Below are 26,425 nucleotides of genomic sequence, written 5' to 3'. Positions count from 1 at the left end.
AATTAGAGAAAGGCCAATTTTGATGGTATGAGGCAAGAACTTTCAAAAGCTGATTGGGGGCAGATGTTCGCAGGTAAAGGGACGGCTGGAAAATGGGAAGCCTTCAGAAATGAAATAATGAGAGTCCAGAGACTCCTGTTAGGGTGAAAGGAAAGGCTGGTCTGTGTCGGGAATGCTGGATGACTAGAGAAATTGAGGGTTTGGTTAAGAAAAAGAAGGAAGCATATGTCAGGTATAGATAGGATTGATTGAGTGAATCCTTAGAGTATAAAGGCAGTGGGAGTATACTTAAGAGAGAAATCAGGAGGGTAAGAAAATGACATGGGATAGCTTTGGTAAATAGGGTTAAGGAGAATCAAAGGGAGTTTATAAATACATTTAAGGGCAAAAAGATAACTAAGGATAGAATAAGGCTCCTCAAAGATCAGAAAGGAAGCCTGTGTGTGGAGCTGCAGGAGATGGGGGGAGATACTAAACGAGTACTTTTCATCAGTGTTTACTGAGGAGAAGGACATGGAAGATGTAGAATGGAGGGGAGTAGATGGTGACATCTTGAAAAGTGTCCATATTACAGAGGATGAGTGCTGGGTGTCTTGAAATGCATAAAAGTGGGTAAACCCCCATGACCGGATCGTGTACTCTAGAAGTGTGAGGGAAGCTCGGGGAGTGATTGCTGGGCCTCTTGCTGAGATATTTGTATCATCTATCGTCACAGGTGAGGTGCCAGAAGGCTGGTTATTGGCTAATGTGGTGCCATTATTTAAGAAAGCTGGTAAGGAAAAACCAGGGAACTATAAATCGGTGAGCCTGACGTCTGTGATGGGCTTGTTGGAGGGAATCCTGAGGGACAGGATTTCCATGTATTTGGAAAGGCAAGGACTGATTAGCGATCATCAGCATGGCTTTGTGTATGGGAAATTATGTGTCATGAACTTGATTGAGTTTTTTGAAGAAGTAACAAAGAGGGTTGATGACGATAGAGCAGTGGATGTGATCTATGGACTTCAGTAAGGTGTTCGACAAGGTTCCTCATTATAGACTGGTTCGCAAAGCTAGATCTCACGGAATACAGGGAGAATTAGCCATTTGGATACAGACGTGGCTCGAAGGTAGAAGACAGAGGGTGATGATGGAGGGTTGTTTTTCAGACTGGAGGCCTGTGACCAGTGAAGTGCCACAAGGATCGGTGATGTGTCCATTCCCTTTCGTCATTTATATGAATGATTTGGGTGTGAACACGAGGTATATTTAATAAGTTTGCAGATGACACCAAAATCTGGGGCGTAGTGGACAGTGAAGGAGGTTACCTCAGAGTACAAAAGGATCTTGATCAGATGGGCCAATGGCCTGAGGAGTGGCAAATGTGAGGTGCTGCGTTTTGGAAAGGCAAATCAAGGCAGGACTTATACACTTAGTGTACAAAGAGACCTTGGAGTGCAGGTTCATAGATCCTTGAAAGTGGAGTCGCAGGTAGATAGGCTAGTGAAGAAGGTGTTTAGTATGTTTTCCTTTATTGGATAGCCATGATGTGGAGGTCCTGGTGTTGGACTGGAGTGGACAAAGTTAAAAATCACACAAGACCAGGTTTATAGCCCAATAGATTTATGGAGTAGCGCTCTGAAAGCTAGTACTTCCACTTGTGTGATTTTTTTTAACTTTATTGGACAGAGCACTGAGTATCAGAGTTTGGAGGTCATGTTGCAGCTGTGCAGGACATTGGTTCGGCCACTTTTAGAATATTGTGTGCAATTCTGGTCTCCTTCCTATTGGAAGGATGTTGTAAAACTTGAAAGGGTTGAGAAAAGATTTACAAGATGTTGCCAGGGTTGGAGGATTTGAGCTATAGAGAGAGGCTGAATAGGCTGGGGCTGTTTTCCCTGGAGTGTTGGAGGTTGAGAGGTGACCTTATTGAGGTCTATAAAATCATGAGGGACATGGATAAGGTAAATAGACATTGCCTTTTCCATGGGGTGGGGAAGTCCAGAACTCGAGGTTTTGGGTGAGAGGGGAAAGATATAAAAGAGACCTAAGGGACAACGTTTTCACGCAGAGGCTGGTGCCTGTATGGAATGAGCTGCCAAAGGAAGTGGTGGAGGCTAGTACAATTACAACATTTAAAAGGCATCTGGATGGGTATATGAATAGGAAGGGTTTAGAGAGATATGGGCCAAATGCTGGCAAATGGGACTAGATTGGGTTGGGATATCTGGTCTGCATGGATGAGTTGGACTGAAGGGTCTGTTTCCGTCCTGTACGTCTCTAACTCTAAATCATTCACGATTTATTTGTTCCCTTTTCATAAATTGAAATAGACATTGCCACGAATGGAAAGCAAAATGCTGCCGATGCTGTAACTCTGTTTTTTCAGTTTGTATTTCAGTTAGCAGGGAAGGCAGTAATTGTGAGAGAGATTAAAGCAGTTAGGTTAAGGTTTCAGGCATGTGACCCATCATCAAAACTGGAAAATGTTACAGGCCTGAAAGGTTAGTCTAATCTTTCCCTTTCCTCACAGATGTGCTGAGTTTTTGTTTCCAACTTGTGTTCAGTTTGTTGGGTTAGAACCCATCGACAATCTCAAAATCATTTAAGTGTTGTTCTTGCAGTTTATTTTTACCACCAGTGTTGTCCAATGATTTTGACTGAGATTGGGCATTTAGGAATAAAGTCCCCTCTAATCAGTGTGATATAAATCCTGTGACTATTTTAATACTTTATGGTTTTTTGATAGTTAACTTAATTAGGGTATTACTGACTGGGTATGGTCTGATGACATGAGTTGCATGAACTTAGATTTCCACCATAGCATTGTTAATAGAATAATATTATATTCTCAAAGTTATTCACACCTGAGAAGTGATGTGAGATTAAGACAAAACATGCAGAGGAAATGCTTTATTATTCTTTAATGTAGCAAGTTCAAGAAGAGGTCTGGTCCATTGAGGTAGTCGAGCAGTTAAATCTGATCCCAGGCTGGAGACAAAGGTATTCATTTGGGATTGTTGAAACGGAGGAATCAATTTCTTGAAGTAAATAATTTTGTGTTCAGAATCATTCAGGTGATGAGCAGTTTTTCTCAGTGGAAAGGTATTTATTAGTGTTGTCTTATTGTCACTATCCAAGGGAGAATAAAAATTGATTGGATTCCGGTTAACTTTTACAGAAATACACATACTCTGTGGAGTCTACAAGATTCTATTAATTCATTGGTCAGATGGCTTACTGATACTTATTATCGAGGTGCATTGAAATTATCTGCGTTAGTGAAATATTAGGTATTTGCAGGTTGGCCATTTAATATTTTGATGTTTGTTGGTCATTTCTGGACACAAAGAATGGAGACAGTTATTACAGGGAACTGATTCTAGCCAAACATCTTGTTTTGAATTGAAAAAACTTCTACAAAGAGAATAAAATCATTTTGGTTAGGAATAAATGTTCTTCAGTTCAGATACCTTCATGGTTCAGCATAATTTAGTCACTTCTATTGTCATGTAGAGTGATTGATACTGTGTGTAACTGTGTAGTAAATGCTTCAACAAAGTACGTGTAAAATATGTTAAGTCTTGCTTGAATGTTCCACGTGACCAAACCTGCACAGATAATAGTCTCACCATCATTGAGTTAAAAGTTTTGATATTTCTCTTAGTGTTTACTAATACGACCTTTCAGGAGCGAAAGTAGGATATATGCAAAGGGTGTGAGAAACTTTGAATTCTTTCCGAAATGACTATTGATGCTGGGTCACTTGCAGTTCTAAAATTAACAATAGATTTCCATTCACTTTTGCCCATATCTATTAAATTGGCATCTTTGGTTAGATTAGGCTATCCTTGAGCTCCATTAATAGTGGAACATGCTCAAAGGATTAAACAGCCTAAACTTGTTTATCAGTTTCTATTTGCAAGTTGACTTAAGCCAGAATTCTTTCCTTAATGTTTTACTGAGACTAAAGTACAAAGCAGAACTTCCAAAAAAATGTATTTGCAAAGGAATGATGAGTATGGTTTGAAAATAAAGTCAGCACATGCTCCAAAAATAACTTATAAATGTTAGTGACATCACCTTTCTATCATTGTTACCAAGTATTCCAAGCTTCTGAAGGATTCAGATATTGTGCCATTGGACAAGTTGAACAGGTCAATGAATTGAGTGTGAATACTGGAAGGAATATTATTTAAAAAAATTTAGTGTGGAGTTGGAGTTAATTGATTCATCAGGTAACCATTTTTTAGATAATCTCCCTAAAGTTAAGTAATTTGTCGGAAAACAGTGAAAATGTGGATCTGAGAGTGTGAATAAGTTGAACTGTGAAGGGAATTCTAGATTTAGTCTTAGAAGTGACATCTAAAAGTCCTCTATTTCTGGGCAGTTGCAAAGGGAAAAGCAGAAGAAAGCTGAAAGCCTCAGTCTGAAAGACACGTTGAGCCAAATTTGACCAAAAGGAAGTTCAGTATATCAGCTATCTAATTGTTCTTTCAGTTTTCTCACTTTTTCTTTAGGAATTTAATTCATTCCTGGTAATAACCTTGTGTGATGAGGAAAAGACCTGGAGTGTGGTCCTTGTAGATGCCAGTCCATTCCACACTCTGATAGCAACAACAATAACTTTGTAACTATTTAGTAGACCACCATAAGGTGCTTGTTATCAAACAAAATTTATGTCAAGCCTTATGACATTATAAGCAGACTATCAAACACTTGGCAAACATGTAGGTTTGAAAAGAGTTGAGAGTTACAGGTGGAAAGGTTTATAAAAGAAATCGAGAATTTGAGACTTAAACAGCTGAAGGCATAACTGTCAATTTGGAGCAAAGAAAATTGGAAATGAGCACGAGGCTATGGAAGTATTAGAGGAGTATGGAAATCAGAGGGTTGTGGGGCTGGAGAGGTTATAGACATATGGGAGAAGTACTCTAGCATTACTGGAAGTACCTGTATGCTTGCTTTATTGACAATGTAAAAAGAGTTCATTTGGTCACCACACCTCACCGCGCCCCCTCACCTGCCTCTGCTCCACTCCTCCTTACCACCCCTCCCCCTTTTGCTGCCATGCCCTCTTGCAAATCCATGTATCCCCTTGTGACCACTACCCGTTCTCCCACTCAAGTCATCCTTGCCACCCCACAACCACCAATTCCTCTAATCAACCCCACCACCCCCCTTGCTAGGCTCAACCTCTTGCCACACTTACCACCTGCCAACTCCTGAACCACCACTGATCGTGCCAGCCCTCACGATGCTTCCATTCCCCCCTTTCCCTACCTTTGCCACTGCCACCTCTGTTTAAGTACATAGAAACATGCTCGACATAGGAAAGACTCCATGCAGAGATGGGTAATTCTTTCTCACTTCCAATTTAAAAGCAGTTTTGACAAAGAATTGTTTGCTGTGTTAGTTGCTTTTGGTACATGAGGTCACAAAAACAATACTGTGAGGGCAGGGAAATGGATGTTGTAGATGTAGAAAAGAATGATTTCATAATTTATTTGTCTCATACCAAGATTGATTGGTGGAGAGTGAAATTTAAAGGTGTTTAGAAATTAGTGCCACTTAATGCAGTCAGATAGCACATTGTATGAAGTACAAAAGGACAATATTATTAATTTGAGCTGTGCATGCAAAAATAATAATTGCACACCTTTCAATTTGTGTAGCAGTTGTGCAGAGCTGGATGTTTCACATCAAACGCACATTACTTTTGATAAAATCTTGTCAAATGTAAAGCTGATGTAGATGACTAGAAATTTCTGCTATTAAAGAAGGATTGCTAAGTTATTAGTGTTTATTATTGATGAATATTTGCAGGTAGTTCCTTCTGTTTTATTCCCCATCTCTTCTAATGGTGCTGATACCAAGGTTGCTAAGGTAATGTTTCACAGCTGGCAGTCAGCATGTATTACCTCAGTATGTGAAGGTGAGAATTAGAAAATAATTCATTTATTGAGTGAATTAATCCCAACTCTTTCCTGTCCTCACTGGATATACACATGTCCATTCCAAATGGTAAAACTAGTTAGTGATCAGGAGAACTCTGGATGATTTCTCCTGATCCTCAATGCCCAAGGTTAATTGTTTTCCTACTAGGGTCTGGACATTGCATGAACTATTAAGCAAACCTGAACATTTCTGGCCTGCATTGTCAACTCCAGAGCCGCAAAAGCTCTGAAAACCTTAGCAGTTTCACTACAGGTCTATTCAGTAACAGACCTGTCAAGGATTTGTTATGCTCTACGTGCAGCATTTTGTTTTGAAAAATGTGTATTTTGATGTCTAAGACTCTAACTTGCCTGCACTACTGAGCTAGAGTGATAGTGTTGTTACAGCGTTCGAAACATTTTCAATAATTGTTCAGCTGTATGAGAGAGGCAGGACTTGATTTCTGACAGTTTCAAGACAGTTAAAGAGCTAAGATCAATAATGTTTAATTATCCACATGATGTAAAATGCAACCAGATTAATGAATCAATACGGATTAGGAAATCTGTTTCATTTGACACAATTTGAATTCAGCATGAGGCATTGCTATGTTGGACATTGGTTACAACACTGTTCGCAGAAGGTTGAAATAGAACAAATTTGAGATCTGTTGATCTTTAAAGTACTGTATGACCTGACAATATCTATTAACATCCTATATGAATTTAAAACTTAATTGTCATTTAATTCTGCATGTTCTTTCTAGAGGTAAAAACTCTTGAATTGTCATTGGTGAATTGCAATGCTAACTCCAGCAGTTGGTTCTGTTCTTTTGCAAATACCAAATCAGTTTTTAATATTCTAATTTTAATATCATTGACTGACTTTGGAGGTGGATTTAAGATATTTGTTCTGTATGGCAGCTTCTCATTTTCTATTTTTTTCTTAAGAACTTGAACTGAAGAATCCTAGGTACCTTGCTCCTAAGATGGCGTCATAAGTGACGGTTTGCAAACTTTCCACTGTACTCATTTGAGTATGTGACAATAAAGTTAATTCATTCATTTATTCTTTGTTATCCAATCTCCACAGCAGCTTGCAGTGAGTGACAGATTCTTAATGTGTGAGACTGTTACGCCTTTGAAATATTTATAAGGACACAAAAGAGAATTTGTTTGTATTTATCTACCTTGAAGTATATTTGTGCCAGCAACTGCAAACCTTTACATTGTTGAGCACCTAATGCTGGCATCCAGAACTCCTAATCTTCAATACAAAAGGGGCAAAAGTGGAGTATTAAATTTCTGCTCTGTTTCATTGATATTCTTTAAACTAACTGCCTTTTATGGTCACCAGAAAACTTACTCTGTGGACTAGAATTCAGAACCACCAGTACTGAGGTGGTAGATATTTTAAAAGAATTTGAAATGAAAGCAAAGGCAACTCTTCTAAGTTAGGATCTATAGAAATAGCCTTCGACAAAACTTGGATAAGTTTTCATTTCCTAATCTAACATCTGGAGTGAATTCCATAGTGTAACAGTGCAAATTTGCCAGGTCTAATATTGTTTCCTTAAGATTGCCAACTTAGTGATGATCAGTGCCCAATTATTGGAGTTCTGTGTTAAGTGTGCTTTTGTGCACTTCCATCCTCCTCCAACTTACAGGTAACACACATCATGAGCCATTGGGCTGCAGTCACTCGGTTTCCTCTGATTTCCCTTGTTTCTCTCATTTTCTCTTGCTCAATTAACCTGGTGTACACTTGCATGGAAACTATTTTGTGTATGGTCAGTTCTGCTACAATGTGGGTTTCTTTAACACAGGTATTTACAGAATGTGAGCTTTCCTTACCTGTATTGGCTACAACATGATTCCAGCCTCATTAGTTTCAATGGCGTGGCTATTGCACAATTTTCTTATAACGCACGATTGCATTAGAACAGAACTATCACATTATATCAGAACTGACTGAATATGTCTTTAGAAATCTGTGTATTGGAAGAAGGGCTGTAGTTAATTGAGTTTGGTTAGACAGCTATTGTAGTCCAGAAATAGCTCAATAACACAAGTTCAATTCCCATTCTGGTTTAGTTAGACTTGGAATCTGCCTCCTCACCTGGTCCTTGAGCATGAAAGGCAGTGGTAAACTACACTTGTGGAGGGCAACAAAAAACAGCTAAGTAAATGATTCCAGCTGAATCATCAGCCGACTGAGCAAAGAACCTGTTTTCAAGCAGAGCCCACGTGAATATGTAAACGTGTATGTTATCATGTGCTTACAGATCCATGTAGCCTAAGATTCACTCTTGTAATGAGAACAACATGCCTTGGTGGCTCATTGGTTAGCACTGCTGCCTCACAGCGCCAGGGACCCAGGTTCGATTCCAACCTTGGGCAACTGCCTGTGTGGAGGTTGCACACACTCCCCGTGTCTGCATGGGTTTCCTCCCACAATTCATGAATTGGCCATGCTAAATTGCCCATAGTGTTCAGGGATGCGTAGGTTAGATAGATTAGTCAGGGGTAAATGTAGGTTAAAAGAGTAGGGAATGGGTCTGAGTGGGTTACTCTTTGGAGGGTCACTGTGGACTTATTTGGCCAAATGGCCTGTTTCCACACAGTAGGGATTCTGTGAATGGCTGTGCCACACAGCTGTTGACATTTTGAATCAAACAAGATAACTATTATGGTTGCCACTGCAATTTGAGTTTACTCGTGTCCAAGTTTTGAGTTAATACAGTATGTCAGGGAATTCCAAACTTCAGCCTCAAGACTTAGTAGTAACTCCTGTTTGCATTAGCTTCTCATTGGCTATTTGGTTCTCTGCATCTGGAGTTCTGATACAGGCTACTTCTAGTTAGGTGGAAAAGTTCTGAATTGCAACTACAAAATCTGGCTTTACCAACAGCTTGAGATCTAAATGTGTTGGTAGAGCATAGATATTAATTTTGTTTTAGATACCAAGGCTGGGGTTTAGAGGGATATGGGCCAAGTGCTGGCAAATGGGACTACGTTAGGTTGGGATATCTGATCGGCATGGACAGGTTGGACTGAAGGATCTGTTTCCACGCTGTACATCTCTGACTCTATGAGAGTGTTGATGCAATTAAGAAAGGGATTAAAAATTCTATCTACCGCCACCCCAACTAGTGTAGGAAAAATAGAACAGTTTAAGTTGAGTCATTTCTGGGTTTGCGTTGAAATTGATTTAATTGTGAAGAAAGTGCAGGATTCTTTTGAATCCCTTTAGAGCTTTGGAATTTGTATTGAGAATTTTGTAAGAAAACCAAAGTTGTTGAAGCAAAGAAAGATTTGTATTTATATGGTACCTTTCTTGACAATCAGACATGTTAATATGATTTACAATCAATGAAATACTTTTTAAGATATACTTATTCTATAGAAGTAGCCAACCCAAACATGCAATTGCCACAGGTATCAGTGTGGCACCAAAGTGACCAGATAAACTGTTGTGCAGTGATAATTGAGGTGTTGTTAAGTACTAGCCTGGCCATTAGGGAGAACGTCTCTGCATATTTTTTCAAAATACATTGACTCAAAGATTCCAGCTCCTGACAGTGCTGCACACCCTCATTACTGAAACTAGCATGTCAACCTTGATATTTATGCTCTAAATGTTGCAGTGAATCTGGTAGAACCTTGTGACTCAGATTGAGAGTGCTACCAACTAAACTACAGCTGACATAAGGCTCCACTGAGGTAGTAATGCTTGCAATTTTGTTGAGACTCTTGATAGACAACAGAATTCTACATGCTAAATAGTTGTCTTCTGGCTATTGTTACACACAGGTTAGGAGGAGTAGGCATTCATTCTCACTCTTCATTTGATTGCAACAGTTTGTTTAAAAGGATGTATGTGCCAATTCAGTGTCTGACAATCTATTCACTTTGGCAAAAAAAATCCCAGAGACAGGTTTCCTTGAGTCATAAGAGATGTACAGCATAGAAACAGACCCTTTGGTCCAACTTGACCATGCTGACCAGATATCCTAAGCCAATCTAGTCCCACCTGCCAGAACCTGGCCCATATCCCTCTAAACCCTTCCTATTTATATATCCATCCAGATGCCTTTTAAATGTTGCAATTATACCAGCCTCCACCACTTCCTCTGGCAGCTCATTCCATACATGTACCACCCTCTGCGTGAAAAAGGTGCACCTTATGTCCCTTTTATATCTTTTCCCTCTCACTTTAAACCTATGACCTCTAGTTCTGGACTCCCCCACCCCAGGGAAAAGACATTGTCTATTTATCCTATCCATGCCCCTCATGATTTTATAAACCTCTGTAAGGTCACCCCTCAGCCTCTGAGGCACCAGGGAAAACAGCCCTAGACTGTTCAGCCTCTCCCTATAGCTCAAATCCTCCAACCCTGGCCACATCCTTTCTTCCGATAGGAGGGAGACCAGAATTGCATGCAATATTTCAAAAACCGATCTAACCATTGTCTTGTACAGCCGCATCATGATCTCCAACTCCTGTACTCAATACTCTGACCAATAAAGGGAAGTATACCAAACACCACCTTCACTATCCTATCTATCTGCAGCTCCACTTTAAGGAGCTATGAACCTGCACTTCAAGATCTTTGTTCAGCAACACTCCCTCGGACCTAAGCAGGATTTATGCAGTTAATGTTAAGATTTGCTTTCCCAAAATACAGCACCTCTCATTTATCTAATTTAAACTCCATCTGCCACTCCTCAGCCCATTGGCCCAACTGATCAAGATCCTGTTGTAATCTGAGGTAACCGTCTTCGTTGTCCACTACACATCAGATGTTGGTGTCATCTGCAAACTTACTAACTAGAATTCTTGCACTCACATCCAATTCATTTATATAAACAACAAAAAGTAGTGGACCCAGCACCGATTCTTGTGGCACTCTACTGGTCACAGGCTTCCAGACTGAAAAACAACCCTCCAGCTCCACTCTCTGTCTTCTATGTTTGAGCCAGTTCTGTATCCAAATGGCTGTTTCTCCCTGTATTCCATGAGATCTAACCTTGGTAACCAGTCTCCCATGGAGAACCTTGTTGAACGCTTTACTGAAGTCCATATAGATCACATCTACCGCTCTGCCCTCATCAATCCTCATTGTTACTTCTACAAAAACCTCAATCAAGTTTGTGAGACATGATTTCCCACGTACAAAGCCATGTTGACTATCCCTAATCAGTCCTTGCCTTTCCAAATAAATGTACATCCTGTCCTTCAGGATTCCCTCCAAAACTGATGTCAGGCTCACTAGTCTGTAGTTCCCTGGCTTGTCCTTACCAACTTTCTTAAATAGTGGCACCATGTTAGCCAATCTCCAGTCTTCTGGCACCTCACCTGTGATTATCGATGATATGAATATCTCAGCAAAGGGCCCCGCAATCACTTCCCTAGCTTCCCACAGACTTCTAGGGTACACCTGATCCACCTTTACCCATTTCAAGCTCTTGTTAATCTGTCCAAATGTTTGACTTGTCACCCAGTGTCAACGTTTGTTAATCTTCCAGTGAACTGCCTCATGTGACCTACTATACTATGTGAAAAGCTCTCTGTAAACACAAACGTTCTGATGTAAGTTTGCTCGCTGAGCTGGAAGGTTTGTTTTCAGATGTTTCGTCACCATACTAGGTAACATCAGTGAGTCTCTGGTGAAGCAGAGGAAAATCACCTGTATAGCATATTCAAAAAGAATGGGTACCCAATGAACGCAGTCCACTGATTTCTGAGTATCAAACCCATACAAGCAGACAAAACGCGTCCAGAAACCCTAGCCACTGTCCCCGACATCAAAGACATCTCTGAAATGACTGATGGACTACTCACCTCTTGGCATCATGGGAGCCCACAAACCCACCAACACACTAAAACAGCAGCTAATGAAAGACCCTATACAGACAAGCACAATTACTGCCATTTACAAAATAACTTGCAAGGACTGTAACAAACACTATATTTACAAACAGGCAGAAAACTAGCCACTAGGATACATGAACATCAACTAGCCACAAAAAAACATGGTCCACTCTCACTAATATCCTCACACACTGATGAGGAAGGACACCACTTCGAATGGGACAATACATTCTTCTGAGAATAAGCCAAACAGAGACATGTAGACAATTCCTGGAAGTATGACATTCCAACTGGAATTCTATCAACAAACACTTTGACTTGGACCTCATTTACCACCATCTCAGAACAAGAACAGGAAATGACAACATATCAAATGATGTCATCACAGGAAATGGCATCACCAATAGAAAGCAGGTCACTAACCCCAGTGTTTCACCAGAGGCTGACTGATGATGATACCTACTACGGTGACAAAATGTCTGAAAACAAGCTTTTCAGCTCAGCAAGCAAGCTTACATCCAGATATAAATACAATCAATATTACTAGAGACAAAGTGGAAACTAAAAGGGCGAAAGACTGATAAACCTCCTGGACCTGAAAGGGTACTTGCTAGGACATTAAGGGATGCAGCTATAGAGTTAGTGGATGTATTGCTAGTAATGGGGAGGCAATGCTGTAATGGTTTTATCACTAGACTATTAATCCCGAGACTCGGATAATGTTCTGGGGAGCTGGGTTCAAATGGCACGTGGCAGAATTTGAATTTTTTAAAAATCTGGAATTAAGAGCCTAATGGTGACCACAAATCCATTGTTGATTGTTGGAACAACCCATCTCATTCACTAATGTCCTTGGGGAAGGAAAGTGCCATCCTTACCTGGTCTGAGTTACATGGGGCTCTAGAGCCACAGCAATGTGGTTGACACGTAATTGGGCAATTAGTGATGGGCAATAAATGCTGCGCAGCCAGTGGCTCCCTCTTTCAATGAATGAGTAAACTAAAACGTCCAGGAATCCTTAGTTTGTGGAAAACGGCTATTGTGACACCTTTATTTTAAAAATACAAGGAGACAAAAGGTAACTATTGTTCACTAGGCTTAGTGTCTGTTATTTGGACTATGTTAGAGTATTTTATAAAAGATGCAATAAAGCACTTAAAAGTATTTAATATGACCAAACAGAGTCAGTATGGCTTCATGAAGGGTCAAGTCATTCCGGACAAATGTACTAGAATTCATAAAGGACATAACAAACAGTTTAGATAAAGAAGATGCAGTGGATAAGTATATTTCGCTTTTCTGAAAGTGTTTGGTAAGTAGCCGCACATTAAGATATTTCAGAAACCCTCCCCGTTATGTTGGAGACAGTATATTAGCAAGGATCGAGGATTCGTTAATGAAGAGAAGCCATGATGTGGAAGAGCTGGTGTTGGACTGGATGGACAAAGTCAAAAATCGCACAACACCTGGTTATAGTCCAACAGGTTTATTTCAGCATGTAAGCTTTCAACCTGAGAAGCCCTCGCTCCTTCCTCAGACAACTAAGAGAAGCCAAAGGCCTTGGGTAAGGGAGACATTTTCATTATGGCAATCTGTATTAATAACTTGAATGAGGAAAATAAATGTACTATAGATAAGATGTAGGAGCAGAAGCTGAACTGTATCATGGTTGTACGCTCTTTGCTTCATCCTTGTTCATAATTACTTTGCTCCTTTTGTATCATCTTCCATGCTGTCATAGTACTGGACTCCAAGTTTCCCAGTCAGTAACCAGAACAACTGTCGTTATGTCTGATGTTTGTGTGAGCTCCAGAACTTGGACATTGGCTTCAAAAGCACTGTTCGTATGGACATTCTCACAGCATTTCTTAAACCTTCACTGAAAATTTTATTGCACAGTCGGCTGAATGTGAGAATTTGCACAAAGATTGCAAATCCCCCTACTTTCGATTTTATTGCTTGATTGACAAATGCATGAAAAAAATTGAAGTACACATGCACATACAATCCATACCGATTACTTGTTGATTCTAACACCTAAGTTTTCTTCCTCAAGTCGTTGTTGAATTGGTTTGCTCAGGAAAATGTACTGCTGTATGTTTAATAATGCTTCATTAATCATTGACACCATTTCAGCTTGAAAATTTGTATCTTGTAAAATAGCTGATGAAAGAATTGGAAATTGCATACCATCTTCAGAGATGTGCCCCAATGTTGTTATATTGGAGGAGATTGATCAGCAACTCATTCTGGGCTATGCATGCCATTAAGTTATCCCATGATATTTGTCATTGTAGATGTGCTTAGACATTTTTAATCAACCAGTTCAGAGATGTTATTACACACTGCTGGAGCAGGTGGGACTTGAACCCAGGACTTCTGGTTCAGAGGTGGAGATACCACAACTGCACCACAAGAGTGCCTGTACATGTGCTTACTGTCATACCTGCAGTGCTGAAAAATAAATGTGATTATGACAGGAAATAACTGCTCCATCTAAGGTTTTGTAATAAATTTTAATCTTTACAAGGGGCATGTATTGTGGAATTTATCCTGAGTTGACTTGCATACCTTGATTTCTCCTCCTCCAGCTATTTAGTTTAGAAAAAACTTTTTTTTGTAACATATCTTTACTTGTGTTTGGAAATCTGTTTGCATGTATTTGAATGTGTTGTGCAAGAACATTAAGAGAGATAAATTTGTTGCTGCAATGCTGTGGATACCGATTGTACGGCTTATACTGCAATCTTTATTGGTATTGGAGAAAAGCCCATGAATGGTTGTGACCCGTGGCATACCCTGCCCCAGTGAAATGGTTGAAATCTGCAGAGTGGCATTGGAAGCAATGCCATGTGAACATAAATCTGTCTCTTAAAGATTTTTTTTGATTTGTCAGTCGCAGTCATTTGCTCACTCTCACTCTCGACTCTTACAGAACTTTGTGAAGTCCCAGAGTTGTGTTTTGGCTTCTAGTTTTCCTTGTGTAAGTTGCAGTTTGTAATGATGTAGGTGATAAATTCAGGTGGGATTGTAAAACCCGAAAGGAGTATGTATCCACTACCTTGCATATTTGCATTATAGAAATCAGTTGCTTTAACAGCAATCTCAGTATAAAGTTTGTTAAATAAACCATTCATCCCAATCACTGTTTAGATTGTTTGATGACTGGGAACTTGGAGTCCAAAGATATTTATGAACACAGGCAAAAAAAAAAATTACTGGCAGGCTCCAAGCCAGCTATCATGGCGAAAGAAATTGGTGCTGTTAGACTTGTTTAATTCTCTATCGATGTTTGGCTGCTGACATTTGCAATTGAGTCTCTGAATGAGAGAAAATTGGGTCAACAAATTGTACTATTTTGGAATAGTATAGAGGTAACCTCCTCTGATTATGATTGCAGGTACCTTTAATAGCATTGTAATATTTACTGTTCCAAAGAGATATCTCATTATTTTGCTAACACATGCACTTAAATTGAATATTGCACAGGTGCTTAATAACCTTCCCTAATCTATGCTGTAATATATCCAGAAGATTAATACTTTAATGAAATGTCTGAGAAAATTGAGTTTTCATTTGAATTTAATTTGTGATAAACATGGGAGTTTTATCTATTATTTGTTTTGGTGTCAAGATTTTTCTGTTGGAAACTGGGTTTAATTTGCATGTTAGTGGTGACTCTCAAATATTTGTAGTTAACTTGAAATCTTTAGTGCAAGTATTTTTGCACAAGCATATCCCCCCACCCCTCCGTGTCTCTCACTTCATGTCCCTCCATGTCATTGCCAGTCCCATGCCACTGTTGTCCATCCCTTACTATCTCATAAATTCCACTCCAACTCACAGAAACAATTCCTCCAGTGAGGGTTGCCATAAACTGGAACTCAAGATGGCTATAAAAAATTATACCCACATGTTTCAAGGCTATAAATATAGTCTCCAATGGGCATGTAGAAGTTTCACTACTTGAGTAGTGAAATTTCACTGATTATACAACTAGAAGAAATAATTTAAGGTGTAACTGAAACACTGTTTTTAGATACTTTGAGTTTTGTGAACTAGAGACAAGATTACTTTGATCCCAGTATGTTAAATTGGTTTACAGGCAATAGCATCCCATGTCATTATCCTTGTCCTTATCCTTAGTTTAATTTGTCATTTTTGCTGCAGCTTCCACTAAAAGTTGGCAACCAAATATGTATCTCACACTCCAGTCCTCTGCATATCAGTGAATGCTGGTGTTGTAACTGTACTGGAATAGCATTACTCTTCATTGTAATGATATTTTGTTTTAATAAACTAAAAAGAAAAATGTCACCAGTATAAATCTCATAATTAAGCAGTGTATCTGTGTGCCAAGCTCTCACCCACAAAATCAACCTATCGGAGCAACCCAGGCAGACAAAAAACAAGGTTTTTTTCAGAGGTTAGACAAGGCAATTTTTCTCACTCATTGCTTCAGTAGAAAAAAATGCAAAGCAGTTAAATGCTTTTGAAGTATAGTCACTGTTGTAGTGTAGGGAAAAAGATATGAAATTGTTCAAAATGCACAACTGTCAAATAGAAATCTAAGAACCTGAAACAGTTACACTATTTTAGATGTTTATTTTGAATTGAAATACTATGAATGCTTGAGAGTAAAATGATTACCATTTCGGGGGCTTGGTGTAAATTTGAAACAAACCCAGCAAGACTCCCCAATTCCACTAGGAAACAACTTGATTGCAGTGTACATTTTCCCCCTTTTTTTTCAACTGAATAGCATTGCAAGTTAGGGATAGATTTCTATGGCAAGTCAATTTGTAACAGCAACTGGATTATGATACTTAAATCTACTTCACAGCGTTTCCTTATTGCCAGTCAGAAAGAAATAATTTTCAACCTTACTACCAGTGAAAATGCGGTTTCTCAGTTGTCTCTGCAGGTAACTGAATTTTTATTTGTCTACCCAGAGTCATGTGTTCACAACAAATTTAATGTAATACAACTACAGAAACCTGATTATATCATTTTAAATATCAAGTTTCACTCTAGCAGTTTCTTAATTAGCATTTTTCCATCTGTTAGTCTGAGAATGATCTCAGTTATTTTTAATTCCTCCACAGAATGTGAGTGTTACTGATTAGGCCAGCATCTACTTCCCTTTTGTAATTTCTCTTAGTGTGGTGGTGAGTTGTTGTCTTAAACCACTAACATAAATTTTTGTGTGACATGAGTGCAGGTAAAGAGACTAATGAATAGGATTGTTCAATATTCCTAAGCTTTGAAGTCAAAGTGATGTGTTCAGTTTGTGTTTAGGTCTTCTCTCTTTTGAAAAAAAAAACTGCTTAATTATTAGATTTATACTGGTGACTTTTTTCTTTTTAGTTTATTAAAACAAAACATCATTACAATGAAGAGTAATGCTGTTCCACTACAGTTACAACAGTGTAATCCACCCAACAAGTGAAAAATTGCCCAGGTATGTCCTCTACCCACAAGTTAGGACAAATCCAACCTGGCCAATTACTACCTGATCAGTTTGCTCTCAATCATCTACAAAGTGATATAAGGTTGGCAACAGTGCTACCAAGCAGCATCTGTTCAATAATAGCCCACTCACTGATGTTCAGTTTGGTTTTCCACCAAGGCCACTCAGCTCCTGACCTCATTAGAACTTTGCTTCAAACATGAGCAAAAGAGCTGAATTCTAGAGGTGATGTGACAGTGACAGCCCTTGACATGGTTCACAACAAAGATACATCCAAGTGACATTTGATGGTTGCATTTGACAGAGTGTGGCATCAAGACCTCTATCAAAACTAGAATTAATGGGTATCGAGGGCAAACTCTCCACTGGTTGGAGCCAAAGCTGTAGAGAAACTAATTAGGTAATGGGGAGGGTTAGAGATAAGGAAAATGTAGGCTTACAAAACTAGAGGATGTGTGAACATTAGAGGGGCAGCTATTTAATTAATGCTACCCAGATTGGGACAGGAAGGGACAGAGTGTACGAACATAGAGCACAACAGTAAATAGGGGAAAATTGGTAAAAAGGCAAAATTAATGGCTCTTTATTTGAATGCACCGTGTTGGATACAAAATACATGAAAACAGATTAATGAGTGTGATCTTCCAGCCATAACAGATACCATGGCTACATGGTGATCAAAACTGGGAACTATATATTCATGGACCAGTTGGACTGAAGGATCTGTTTCCATGCTATATGACTATGATAGGCAGAAAGGAAAGGATGGTCGAATATCATTGTTGGTGCAGGATGGAATCCGTATGAATGATATTGGATCAGAAGATATAGCATCTATGTGGATGGGAGGTAGGAAATAAAAAGGAGAGTAAGGCACTGATAGGATTAGTCTATGAGCCTATCAATAACTATATAATGAGGATGAGAATAAATCAGGAGCTAATGAGGGTATATAATAAAGGCAGTACATGTTTACTCTCAGAGTTGACTTTAATCTTAATGTAGATTCGGCTAGTAAGATTAGTTGAGGTAACCATGAGGAAGAATTCATGGCCTGTATTTGGGACAGTTTCTTAGCATAATATTTTGTGGATTCAACCAGGTATCAGGTGATTTTGGATCTGTGACCTGTGATGAGGTAGGTTTGATAAATGACTCCGAATAAGAGAATCCCCAGGAAACAGTGATCATACCATGTTAGATTTTAACATTGTTTGAAAGGGAGGAATTTGGGTCAGAAGCAATTATGCTAAATTTAAGTAAGGGTAATCCCCAAGGGTAATGAAGGCAGAGCTAGCAGGAATGGACTGACAAAGGAATTTAGTAGCAAAGGGCGGTTGATAAACCATGGCAGGTGTTTAAGAAAATAATGGCTCACAACAAAGATATATCCCAGTGAAAACAAGGCTTGCCCTACGAAGAGGATAAGCCAACCATAGTGAATGAAGAAATTTAAGAAGGCAAATAGAATATTGTCCTTCATTGCTAGAGGGATGGTGTTTGAACATAGGGAGGTTATGCTGCAGCTGTATAAGATACTGGTGAGGCCACATCTGGAGTACTGTGTCCAGTTTTGATCTCCTTACTTGAGAAAGAATGTACTGACACTGGAGGGAGTGCAGAGGAGGTTCACTAGGTTGATTCTGGAATTGAGAGGGTTAGTTTATGAGGAAAGATTGAATAGACTGGACTATACTCATTGGACTTTAGAAGAATGAGGGGGGATTTTATAGATACATAAAATTATGAAGGGAATAGATAAGATAAGAAACAGGGAGGTTGTTTCTAGTGGAGGATGAAATTAGAACTAGGGGGCAAAGCCTCTAAATAAGGGGGAGCAGATTTAGGACTGATTTGAGGAGGAACGTCTTCACCCAAAGAGTTGTGAATATCTGGAATTCCCTGGCCAGTGAAACAGTTGAGGATACCTTGTTGAATGTTTTTAAGGCAAAGATAGATTTTTGAACAGTAAAGGTTATGGTGAGCGGGCAGTAAGTGGAGCTGAGTCCATGAAAAGATCTGGCATGATCTTATTGAATGGTGGAGCAGACTCGATGGGCCAGTGGGCCTACTCCTACTACTGCTCCTGCTCCTATTTCTCATGATCTTAAGGGTAGTATGAAATTTAAAGAAAAAGCATTCAATATGATAAAAATCAGTGGTAAACCAGAACTTTGAGAATATTTTAAAAGTGATCAAAAGGTAACCAACAAAATAATAGAGGGAGAAGATAAACTTTGAGGCTAAACTTGCCAGTTAATATCAAGATGGACAGCAAGAGTATCTTTAAATGTGTATAAAAATGAAGTGCGAATCCTCTATTATTGTAAAAATCTTGTAGTATTGTAAAGGGTGCAATAGTAGGGCATTCCGAAATACAGGATATGATCAAACAGAAATAGCATGGCTTCATGAAAGGGGAATCATGCCTGACAGTTTTGAGATTTTTAAGGAAGTGACGAGCAGTATAGATAACTGGAAAGCAGTGGGTGAAATATATTTTGATTTTCAGAAATCTTTTGATAAAGTCCCACATATTAAGCTATTAAATAAGATCAGAGCCCAGGGCTCGGAGGTATTATATTAGTATTGGTGGTGGGCTGGCTAACTAGGAGAAGATAGACAGTTGGAATAAGGGGAGCCGCACGTTCAGAATGGTAACCCGTAACTGCTGGATTGTCACAGATGGCAGTTCTAGGGTCACAATTATTGACAATGTCTATTAATGGAAGCTGAAAATGTGTTGCTGGAAAAGCGCAGCAGGTCAGGCAGCATCCAAGGAACCGGAGGATCGACGTTTCGGGCATAAGCCCTTCTTCAGGAATGAGGAAAGTGTGTCCAGCAGGTTAAGATAAAAGGTAGGAAGGAGAGACTTGGGGGAGGGGCATTGGAAATGCGTCGATTCTCCGGTTCCTTGGATGCTGCCTGACCTGCTGCACTTTTCCAGCAACACATTTTCAGCAATGTCTATTAATGACTGGGATGAGGAAAGTGAATGTACTATGGCCAAGTCTGGGAAGGCAAGTGGTGAGAATGATGCAAGGAGTCTGCAGAGGGACGCAGTCAGGTTAAGTGAGTGTAGTACACATGGCAGATGGAATATAATGTTTCAAAATATGAAATTCTGCAATAACAGCAAGCAAGATAGAGGAGTTGAGTATTATTTAAATGGAGGAAGACAGCAGAAAGCTAGAGAACAGAGGATTTGGAAGTCCTTGTGCCTGAGTCATAAAAAGCTAGCATCCAAGTTTAGCAGCTAATCAGGAAGATAAATGGGATAGTTACCATTATTCCAGTGGCAATGGAGTATAAAAGTAAAGAGGAACTCAGTAGGTCTGGCAGCATCTGTGGGGAGAAAACAAAAAACAAAATTCATGTTTTGAGTCTCATGACCTGTCTTCAGAACAGTTCTCATAAAAGTAGGGAGGTCTTGCTAAAGCGCTACGAGAGACCAGTCAGGAATAGTATAAACAGTTTTCTTATTTAAGGGAAGTTATAGTGGCATCAGAGGCAGTCCAGAGTAGATGCACTGAACTTGTATTGGATATAGAGAGTCTGCCTGTGCTCACTGGAATTTAGGAAATGAGGGGTAACCTTATGGAAACATACAAGAGTCTGAGGGAACTTGGCAGAGTAAATACAAAGAAGTTGCTTCCCCTTTTGGGAGAATCTCAGATTAGGAGCAAGATCTCAAGAGTAAGGGGTCACATATTTAAGGCCGAGAGTATAGTGTATCTGTGGAATTCCTTACGCAGAGGGCTTTCACGATTGGATCATAAAGTATATTTAGGGCTGAGACAGAAAGACTGTTTTTTAAATCAGTAAGGGAATCAAGGGTTATATGGAGAAGGCAGGAAAGCAGAGTTGAGGATTGTCAGATCAGTCATGATCTTATTGAATGATAGAGCAAGATGGATGGCCCGAATACCCCACTTCTGCACATATGTCTTATGGTAGAAATATGCTACTGGAGACGTTTTAGTGAATTACTGCATTGTTTCTTGTTTATGTATACACTGCTATCACTGTGCAATCCTCGTGAAGGGAGTAAATGCTAAAGATGGTGGAAGAGTACCAAATGTGTCAAGCTTCTTTTGTATTGTTGGAGCTGCTCTCATTTGAGTAAATAGCAAGTTTTCCATCACACTACTGGCCGTAAAAGATGCATGGAATTTCGGGGAACATGTTTGGAAGCAGATGCATAATACTTCTGCCTGCAAATTGGTGGCAAGTGTTATGTTGATGTGCCATACAATCTGTTTATCACACGTGCAGATTTAGCAACACTGCAGCAGGGTTGCCTGTAACTTCCTGGCAGCCAGCATTTTTTAGGGTTCTGTTGGGTGGGAAATCAGTTTTAAAATTTCAAATGCTGTTTTTAGACAACAGTCTATCATATGCATTGCCAAAAGCAACTTGAAAAGGCAGCATAAGATTTCAGAAATGTTTGCTGTCGTTGGGGACCGAGAGCCGACTAAAATGACAATGTACCACAGTGAAATTGGCATTACTCCAACATAGGCAAATGGCCCAGTTTTGCTGGAACTTTTAAGTGAATAAGCAATTTGTGCTGTAGCCAGGTAGGAGACTGACAGTGAGCGGGCAGGCACTCGACTTAATTTCGTCCTTCTACCCAACCAGTCAGCTGTGTAAAGTCTCCCGGCAGTCCTAGACTCAGGAATATTGAATCCCCTCCTTTGCTGAGAGTTCACAGGTTTCCAGTGTGCAGGTGAAAATTGTACCCAATAAGCTGAAATAGCTTGTGGTCTACTGTGTTAGATCCTTGCATGTGAAAGGAAAACTATTAGAAGGATATAATTTATTGTCTGGAGAATTGAATACAAAAGTAGGGAGGTTATGCTCCATTTATATGGGTCACTGATGAGATGCATCAGGGGTAACGGGCACAGTATTGGTCACCTTATTTAAGGAAGTATGTACTGTAAATATGTTTGGAGCCTTTGAGAGAAGGCTTACCAGACTAATACCTGAATGGGGAGGTTTTCCTTTAGGAAAGGTTGGAGAGGCGGGGCTTGTATTCAGAAGAGTAAAAGCCAACTTGATTGAAATATATATAACTCTGAGGTTCTTGATCAGGTAGATGTGGAGAGATGTTTCCAGTTTTGGGGGAATTTACAACTAAGGGTCGCTGTTTAAAAAGTCAGGGTCCAGCCAATTTAAAATGGGAATCAGGTGAATCTTTTCTCAGGGTCCATCAGTTTTTAGATAGTCCTGAAATGGTGGAAGTACAGTTTTAAGCACTTTAAGGGAGAGTTAGATTCTTGTTAAATAAAGGGTTGAATAGTTAGTGGTGGTAGGTTGGAATGTAGATTTGAGGTTATAGTCAAATCAGCCATACTCTTGATTGGAGCGGGCCTGAGGAACAGTATTTCTTACTTGTTCATGTGGTGAAATTTATCCTTGGCAGTTACCCTTTGTTCCATACTCAGGTGATCATGGCAAAGAAGTTCAAAAACATAGCAGGGGTTGGCCTGTTTGAAAAATGTGTTTAAATTTTGGATTTCATTTTGTTTGTCAGCTTGCTGCAGCTTTCCCTGAACAACACTTGATGAGTTTGAAACTGGTGTTTGTTGTGTGACTTTTGTTTGGCAGTTTATATTTTTGATGTACATGGGAAAGAGAAAGCTCTGCCATGCTCCAGTACTGTTTTAGTCCAATATTTGGTGCTGAAAATTATGCAAGCGTTTTTTCATTGTTATTAGTTTTGAAGTCAAAAGCAAACAAGTGAACTGCATGTTTGTGAGACAATAGTGACTCTGACTTAGTTTAGAATGCACCAATGAATGAATAGATGAGCATTATTGCAAACGCTACACCTGTTCAGTTTTTTTTAACCTGCAAATGCTTTTATGTAAACTAAACAATTTGGTTACAGAGCAGTTAACTACTAAATTGAATAACTTAGAGAAATCACCCAAAGTATTGCACTTGGTAATTCCCTTATCACTCCGATCATTCCCCCTGTCTCACAGCCCTGTGGGGGTAACTGTAGTGAAAAGGAAAGGTACTTTATGTTGTGGTTGTGTGAAAACTAGTGTGTGATCTGAAACTAAAATGTTTTGCTAGTTTTTAACCTGACTTCATGTATGTTCTGCTATCCACCTCAGGAAATGTCAGTACATTTCACTTCTGTCTTTGAAATTGTGCAGAGCTAAACATGACCTGGAAGCCACGATCTCATACTTCAAAACCTGATTTGAAATTTCAATCCAAGTAAGCAAAACAAAAGTGAAGGAAAAGACTCTAATGTATATTAAACAGGATACTGCGGAAAACTCACTTGCTCTTCTTCCAAGTTTTGCCTTGCAATCTTTATGTCCATCTGACATGGCAGATAAGAGCTAGTTAAATGTCTTATCCCTCTGATAGCAGTTCTGGTAATGCAGAACTCCCTCAATTCTGCGCTAGAGTGTTAGTCAGGATTTCCTTTTTCTTCAGCCTCTAAAATGGAATTTGAAAGACTCAAAGACGGGAGTGCCAAACTCATAGCTGCAGTTTAGGGCAATGAAGAATGTGTTTCCATTTTATCTTTGTTGTAGAAAGATGTTTTCAATTATGAAATGAAATTGTAGCAAGCGTGTATTATTTCAATGTGTATTAAGATTCCCACAGATATGGAAACTTACAATGAAAGCCTTCACCTTTCCAAAGAAAACATAGATTTGGCTTGAAAAAATTTACTTCTGATGTGAAAACCTATACACTTCATTTCTGATGTTGAAATGTAATCTACTGAACAGCTGGAACAGTTTGTAGACTCGAGTGAGTAGGAGAAATGGTGGTTTGGCATTTAGATTATTACCTGTGTTATGAGTTGGACCTCTCACTTCCTGTTGAATGTATAGGTTCTAGACTTTATTCAATGGGGTAGGGTGTCAATAGTGTTACACAGTCATACTATAAAAATACTTCACAGCTCAGTTTTGCTGAGAATATTTGTTATAAGTTCTTGTCTGTCGGAGAAATGTTACTTTTCTGTACAACTCTTTTTCTTATGTATAATTTATTTCTCAGGAATCTGCTCCTGAAAAAAGGAATGGGGAAGGTGTATCTAAAAGTACAAAGTGAACAGAAGTCATTATTATGCAAAACAGTTATTCCCTGGAGAGGGGAAACTCCCTCTGAGATCAGGCTCTGAAGAATTTAATGGCAAAGATACTAGCACTGGTTTTGACAATCTACTTTTGACTGTTAAAAAGGTCTTTGAACTGCCAATGTTGAGCTCTGATTAGTCATTAGATCCACCTCTCAATTCAGGTTGGTCCTCTCTCCCAAAGAGGCAGAGATATTGAAATGATCTGCACTGTGAGCCCAAGGTTCATCACTGAATAAGACCTTAAATGAAAAATTTCTAAGGGATGCTGGCTTAAATCCTTTAATATCATTTGATAGGTGAGAATTGTTGCAGCAAAAGTGACTCCATCTTTTAACAAACTTCTCTCTTTAGAGGATATCTTTAAAGAAAAGGTGTTATTTGGTCCACCAGTCCTTAAAACAAGCATGAGCAGCAAGTTATAAATTAGCCACTTAAGACTGAGAATGTTGGAAAATAGGAAATAAAAATTGGAAAATGTAAATTCCACTCCTTTGAAACACCTCTGTCATTCTTGATAGTGGCAGATTTCCACACTACTACCATAGCAACTGATGTCATTAATAATTAGAACTCTAACTGTTTAGCATTTAATGACTCAGCTTCCACAGTTCCCTGGGGTAGAGAATTTGAAAGATTTACAACCTCTGATTGAAGAAGGTTTCCACTATTTAGTCCTGAATGACTTGTCTTTTTATTTTGAGAATTTTATTCTGTTTCTTGATCCCACAGCCAGGAAAAAAGTCTTTTTGCATCCACTCTGTCTATCTCTTTAAGAATTTTATCAATTTCTATGAATTTGCCTTATCTTCTGAACTCCAGAGAATACTGAATGATCCATGTTGACTCTGCCTGATCTGTTTTCTTTGAAATATACAGTAACCACTTCCTTTACAATGAATTCTAGTATTTCCCTATTACTGATGTAAGGCTAACAAATCTGTAGTGTTCAATTTTCTCTCTCCCTTGTTTTCTTAAAAAGTTTTTACCTTCCAAACTGCAAGCACCATTTCAGGATTAATGGAATTTTGAAAAATTATCCTCAAAACATCCACTGTATTTCTATAGTCATTCCTATCAACATTTGAGAGGAAAGGACTTTGGGATTTGTCAACTTGCAGTTCCATTAATTTTTTGAATATTGCCTTTTTTAACTAATACAATTTCTTTCAGTTCCACACTCTCTCTTTAGACCCTTGGGTCTTAATTATTTCGAGAAGACTTCTTGTGCTTTCCTTTTGTGAAGGCAGACACCAAGTACTTAGCTTCTCTGTCATTTCTCCATTTCCCAACATTAATTCTGTTGTCTTAACCAGTAATGGGCCCCTTTTGTCTTTGCTAATCTTTTCCTTTTTACATATCCTTTATGATTTGTTCCCTGCTGTTTTATGTTCGTATTCTATTCTGTATTTATCTAAAAATTCTTTTACAATGCATTTATTAATTATCCCTTTCACATTACCTAATACGAGAAAGAGGATTACCTGGCTGGCAGAAGGCAGAGAGTAGGGATAAATGGGTCTTTTTCAGGATGGCAACCAGTGATTGGTGGAGTTGTGCAGGGGTGCATGTTGGGTCCACGTTATATATTAATGATTTGGATGAAGGAATTAAGAGCATCATTGCTCTGTTTGCAGATGAGACAAAGATAGGGGATAGGTGGTGTTGAGGACGTGGGGATGTTGCAGCAGGACTTGGACATGCTAGAAGAATGCGCAAAGAAGGGGCAGATTGAATACAGTGTGGTAAAGTGTGAGGTTATGCACATTGGTAGGAAGAATTGAGACATAGACTATTTCCTAAATGGAAAAAAGACTTCAAAAATCTGAAGCACAAAGGGAGAGAGAAAGTCCTAGTTCAGGAATTTCATAAGGTTAACCTTCAGGTTCATTTGGTAGTTAGGAAGACAGATGCAATGCTAGCGTTCATTTCAAGGTGCTTAGAATATAAGAGCAGAAATATATTGCTGAGATTGTATAAGGCTCTGATCAGATTGCATTTTGAATATTACAAGCAGTTTTGGGCTCCATAGCTAAGGAAGGATATGCTGG

General features: G+C 39.1%; 1 protein-coding gene across 9 annotated transcripts in view; it reads left to right on the top strand.

Moving 5' to 3' along the window:
• Positions 1 to 26,425, top strand: part of atxn1a (ataxin 1a) — a 375,415-nt gene that overhangs the window by 219,850 nt on the left and 129,140 nt on the right. The gene's annotated exons all lie outside the window — the stretch shown is intronic.

Source organism: Chiloscyllium plagiosum, unplaced genomic scaffold (assembly GCF_037043375.1).
Source record: "Chiloscyllium plagiosum isolate Xiang-an unplaced genomic scaffold, Cpla_swu_hap1 HiC_scaffold_34, whole genome shotgun sequence".
NCBI lineage: Eukaryota > Metazoa > Chordata > Chondrichthyes > Orectolobiformes > Hemiscylliidae > Chiloscyllium > Chiloscyllium plagiosum.
This window is presented reverse-complemented; position numbering and strand designations above follow the sequence as displayed.